Raw genomic sequence first — 6000 nt, 5'->3', positions numbered from 1 at the left:
GTGTGTGTGTTGGGGGGAAGGGAGAGTGTGTAGGGGGAGGGAGAGTGTATGTGTGTGGGGGGGGGAGAGTGTGTGTGTGTGGGGGGGAATGTGTGTGGGGGGGGAGAGTGTGTGTGTGGGGGGAGTGTTTGGTGGGGGAGTGTGTGTGTGGGTGGATAGTGTGTGTGTGGGGGGGGAGAGTGTGTGTGTGGGAGGGGGGAGTGTGTGTTGGGGGGGGAGAGTGTGTGGCAGGGGGAGGGAGAGTGTGTGTGTGGGGGGGGGAGAGTGTGTGTGTGGGGGGGGGGGAGTGTGTGTTGGGGGGGGAGAGTGTGTGGCAGGGGGAGGGAGAGTGTGTGTGTGTGGGGGGGAGAGTGTGTGTGTGGGGGGAGAGTGTGTGTGGGGGGGGGGAGAGTGTGTGTGTGTGGGGGGGGGTGAGTGTGGTGGTGGGGGGGAAAGTGTGTGTGTGGGGGGGGAGAGTGTGTGTGTGGGGGGGAGAGTGTGTGTGTGGGGGGGAGAGAGTGTGTGTGTGGGAGGGGGAGAGTGTGTGTATGGGGGGGAAAGAGTGAGTGTGTGTGTGGGGGGGAGGGAGAGTGTGTTTGTGGGGGGGAGGGAGAGTGTGTGGGGAGAGGGAGAGTGTGTGTGGGGGCGAGAGTGTGTGTGTGTGGGGGGGAATGTGTGTGGGGGGGAGAGTGTGTGTGTGGGGGGAGTGTGTGGTGGGGGAGTGTGTGTGTGTGGGGGGAGAGTGTGTGGGGGGGGAGAGAGAGTGGAGGAGGGGGGGGAGTGTGTGTGGGGAGGGGGGAGAGTGTGTGTGTGGGGGGGAGGGAAAGTGAGTGTGTGTGTGGGGGGGAGGGAGAGTATGTGTGTGGGGGGGAGAGTGTGTGCGGGGGAGGGGAGTGTGTGTGGGGGGGGAGTGTGTGTGTGTGGGGGGGGAGTGTGTGTGTGTGGGGGGGGAGTGTGTGTGTGGGGGGGAGAGTGTGTGTGTGGGGGGGAGAGTGTGTGGGGGGCGGGGACAGTGTGTGTGTGTGGGGGGGGGGGGAGAGTGTGTTTGTTGGGGGAGTGTGTGTATCTGTGGCTGTGTGTATCAGTGGCTGTGTGTGTCTGTGCAGGCCAGCAGTGACTGTGTGGGTGTCTGTGTGTGGTCAGTGTTTTTGTTGGTCTGTCTGTGTTGGTGTCTGTAGGTCTGTGTGAGTGTCTGTAGGTCAGTGGCTGTGTGCGTCTGTCCAGGTCAGAGAGAGAATGGGAGAGGGGGGTAGAGAATGGAGGGGGGGGGGAGAGGGAGATGGGTGGGGAGAGAGAGAATAGAGGGGATTGAGCGAATGGGGGTGGGGAGGGAAGGGAGAGAGAATAGGGGGAGACAATGGGAGAGAAAATGGGGGGGAAGTAGAGAGAGAATGAGGGACAGGGCCACCAACAGGCCCAGTGAGTCAGTCAACCACCCACGTGCCAGTCAGTCAACCACCCTCTCTCTCTCCCCCACCCTCTCTCTCTCCCCCTCTCTCTCTCTCTCCCCACCCTCTCTCTCTCCCCCATCCTCTCTCTCTCCCCCACCCTTTCTCTCTCTCCCACCCTCTCTCTCTCAAACCCTCTCTCTCTCTCCCACCCTCTCTCTTTCTCCCACCCTCTCTCTCTCTCCCACCCTCTCTCTCCCATCCTCTCTCCTCCACCCTCTCCCACCCTCTCTCCCACCCTCTCTCCCACCCTCTCTCTCCCGCCCTCTCTCTCTCTCCCACCCTCTCTCTCTCCCACCCTCTCTCTCTCCCACCCTCCCTCTCTCTATCTCCCACCCTCTCTCTCTCTCCCACCTTCTCTCTCTCTCCCACCCTCTCTCTCCCCATCCTCTCTCTCTCTCCCCCACGCTTTCTCTCTCTCTCCCACCCTCTCTCTCTCAAACCCTCTCTCTCTCTCCCACCCTCTCTCTCTGTCCCACCCTCTCTCTCTCTCCCACCCTCTCTCTCTCTCCATCCTCTCTCTCTCCTCCACCCTCTCCCACCCTCTCTCTCTCTCTCTCCCACCCTATCTCTCTCTCTCTCCCACCCTCTCTCTTTCTCTCTCCCACCCTCTCTCTCTCTCTCTCTCTCCCACCATCTCTCTCTCCCACCCTCTCTCTCTCTCTCCCACCCTCTCTCTCTCTCTCCCACCCTCTCTCTATCTCCCACCCTCTCTCTCTCCCACCCTCTCTCTCTCCCACCCTCTCTCTCACCGTCCCTTTCTCCCACCCTCTCTCTCTCTCTGTCACCCTCTCACTCACTCTCTGTCTGTCACCCTCACCCACTCTCTGTTTTATCTTAACTGCACTATACCTACACCGAAATAACCTATTCTGCTTTCTTCCAGATCTGACTCAAGTTTCCCACGGGGGACATCGGAAGACAGGTAGGGAACACCTCCCCTCCCGTATAGTACCTTGAGGAACTGCGGATCAGGTAAGATCCCAGGCGGGATTGCTGATTTGGAAATTGTTAAGAGGGGGCATCCTGACACTGGTTAATGGGTTCTGGCTTTTTTTTTTTGGTTTGGTTAGTGAGGTCAACACACACACACAGTACTTTTCGAAATAAACCTACGGTTCTATGAAAATTTAAGTTTTTGTGTTGAGCAGGGGTGAAGCAAAACGTATTTATTTATTTTATTCTTACAGGACAATGACATGGGTCACGCTATAAATGTACTCCGTTCAACACAAGCTCAGGAGAGATTGACATTGATTTTATATATGTATAATACACAGTGGTCAACAAACCCGATCGCCACGGGCGACAAGATTTTGTCCGGTGGCGGACCACATGGTCGCCATGGATGATATACAATCCGCATTTGAACAAGCTAGATTCACTGATAGAAAATATTTAGTTTGTTATAAAACTCACAATAAAGACATCAAACAGGTTTTCAGAAACCTTTATTCATTACACAATTTAATAAACAAGCTAACCAAATCTGTACCATCATAAAAAAACCATTGGGACATATTAAAACTAGATGCAGATCTTAGACGTATTCTGCAAGAAGGACCAAGAATAGTCTTCAAAAAAGCTAAAACGATTGTATCATCGATTTCCCCAAGTGTATTTCAGTCCATTAGTGAGTAGTCATATCTGTGGCAGCCCCAATGGGTTTTTCTGTTGCGGCCATTGTAATTTCTGTCAGTATGCCAGACCTTTAAAAAAAGTAAAAAGCGCACAGTCAAAAAACTGTTATAAAATTCAAACTTTTATTAATTGTCATACAAGTTTTGTCGTTTACACACTTTGGTGTGGTTGCGGCAAACGTTACGTGGGTCGTACAATCAGACCCTTGAAAACTAGGATATCTGAACATGTTCGGTTAATCACAAGACATGATCTGTCTCATCCAGTATCCAGACATTTCTCAAGCTGTTTGCAAGGCGGTATAATTAATGTTAATTTCTCTGGTTTGGAACATGTGTCTCCACATACCAGGGGAGGAGACAGACTTAATTTCCTCAATCGAAGAGAAATGTATTGGATTTTCACCTTAGATCCAGTCCATCCAAGGGGTATGAACATTGAATGGGAATTAAAATATTTTCTGATATATTGATACTTCATTCTCCTCCCTTGGTGTGCATTGATACGTGCCCAATTCATTGATTTATTTATGGATTCATTCCTTAAATAAGTTGTTCTGGTTGGCTGGCGCACACGCGCAGAAAGGGGTCTGCGCACGCTGCGGGCACCGCCGTGTACCGCGTCAGGGGGCGGAGCCTAGCCGTGATTCTAACACACACACAGAGAGAGGGAGACACACACAGAGACACACACAGAGAGAGAGAGAAGAGGCACAAAGAGACACAGAGAGAGAGAAAGAGAAACACAGAGAGAGACACAGAGAGAGAAAGAGACACACACAGAGAGAGACAGAGAGAGAGACACACACTCACAGAGAGAGAGACACACACACGCAGAGAGACACAGAGAGAGAGGGAGACACAAAGAGACACAGAGAGAGAGAAAGAGAAACACAGAGAGAGAGACACAGAGAGAGAAAGAGACACACACAGAGAGAGACAGAGAGAGAGACACACACACACACAGAGCGAGAGACACAGAGAGACAGAAAGAAAGAGACAGAGAGAGAGAGACACAAACACACACACACACACAGAGAGACACACACAAAGAGAGCCTGAGAGACAGACACACAGAGAGACACAGACAGACACACAGACAGAGACAGACTGACTGACAGACACATAGACTGAGAAATAGACAGAGAGATAGACAGACATAACTCACCGAGTATTAATATAGAGAGGTGTGTGCTACCTGGGATATATTCAGAGAATATTAGAACACGGAGATCCCTTCCGGGCGCATTCCACCTAAAAAAAAAATGAATGTAATATTGGTATTTAGTCAAATTAAACTTTGATAGCTATACTAAAATAAATATGTGACAAGTATTATTGGATTCCACTCTTATCACAGGGAAACCCAACTTGTGCTCCAAACCGCGGGAGAAGCAATTCCAGGCGTGCAAGGGAGAGGGCGGTGTGGAGCAACCAGGATCCCTTCATAAGGAGAAATAAATCCTAAATGTACAGGCCAAGGCTGTCAGAGAAAGGAAAACTGTCTTCAGGGAGCAGAATACTGATGTGGAAGTCGGGTTTTGCATACAAATATCCCAAGAATTAACTCATTAAAAAAATGTATCTATGTATAACCCCTCCCGTGCATGGAAGGGGATACAGGCGTATACAGGAGATGCTTCTATAGCCAGCATTGAACACTGAAGCAACGACTCACTACTTCACCAACTTACAATATGTTCTTTTAGACCGGGACTCAAGGAGAAACTTCCCACTTTAAAGGGCAGCTCCCTAACTGCAAGGGTGTGAGTTTCTGGGATTCCAACTCAGAGGGGGCCCCCATGTGAGTTTCCGCCATCCCATCTTGGAGGGGGTCCCTGAGTGTGTGTGGGACCCCACATCTAGAGGGACACCACCCCTAACCCCCCCCCCCCCTCCTCCCCCGTGTGAGTGTCTGGAATCTCATCCACAGAAGGGGCTGCGTGACTGCCTCCTCCACAGAAACATTACATTGCAGGGCTTTTTTGGGGTACTCACCGTGTTGTGTTTGAGCAGGGATAGGCTACACAGCCCTTGTGTCTCTGCTGCTTTCATCATGCCAATCTCCTTAATTTTGAGTATGTACTGCCTCATCTGCTCCTTAATCAGCATCTCCACACACCTACAGGGGAAGCACAAGGACAATCGGGTTACAGAGCCTTCCACTTAACCCCTTGCTTTATAACAAGTCCCTGACCCCTCTGGCAAGGAAGGGGTGAATAGAGGTGGCATCCCTAACCCCGTCTGAGATGGGCAAACCGTAGTCTTCAAAATATCCACCCCGTTTTATTTCATTATTTCCCCCAAGTTCCCTTTAAAAACCCCACAAATGTATTCCCAATGAATTCTTCGGCAGGAAACCATTAGTTTGCGACTTGGTCAATTAGCTGGAAAACAAAAACATTTCTTATGGAAACATGAGAACACGGGAGATTACAGCTCTGAAGTGCGACAGCAGGGCCCACGGGGATAGGACAGAATCACTGTGCAGATCATACGAGAAAGTCGTCTTATCCGGTACTACACACCGCAGCGTCAGACACAGGAGCTTGTCTTCTGAGCTTACTATCTCAGTTTTTGGGTGGTCACATGGTGCCGGCACTGCACACCCACTTCAAAGGCAGTGAATTAACCACTAGACTCCCCTTCCCTTAATCCGTTTACAACGGGTGCAGCCTCCGACCAAGGCCCCTATCCGGGCTGAATTGCTCGAGAAGATTTTACCTCTTTTAAGGCAGAAACCCCCCCCCCCCAAATAAAACCTACACGAGTTTAGCGCATAACAGTATTTTGCTCCCTTGATTGTCTCAATCTGCAGCAGCGCAGATCACGACGGTAACTTTGAGACTGCGCTGGGCCTGGGAGGGAGCGACATTCTGACTTCCCGGTCCTTCAATATTTCAACAGCTCATATCGAAGCAAATAAATAACAT

Source organism: Ascaphus truei, unplaced genomic scaffold, assembly GCF_040206685.1.
Source record: "Ascaphus truei isolate aAscTru1 unplaced genomic scaffold, aAscTru1.hap1 HAP1_SCAFFOLD_1506, whole genome shotgun sequence".
Lineage (NCBI taxonomy): Eukaryota > Metazoa > Chordata > Amphibia > Anura > Ascaphidae > Ascaphus > Ascaphus truei.
Note: the sequence above shows the minus strand (reverse complement) of the source record.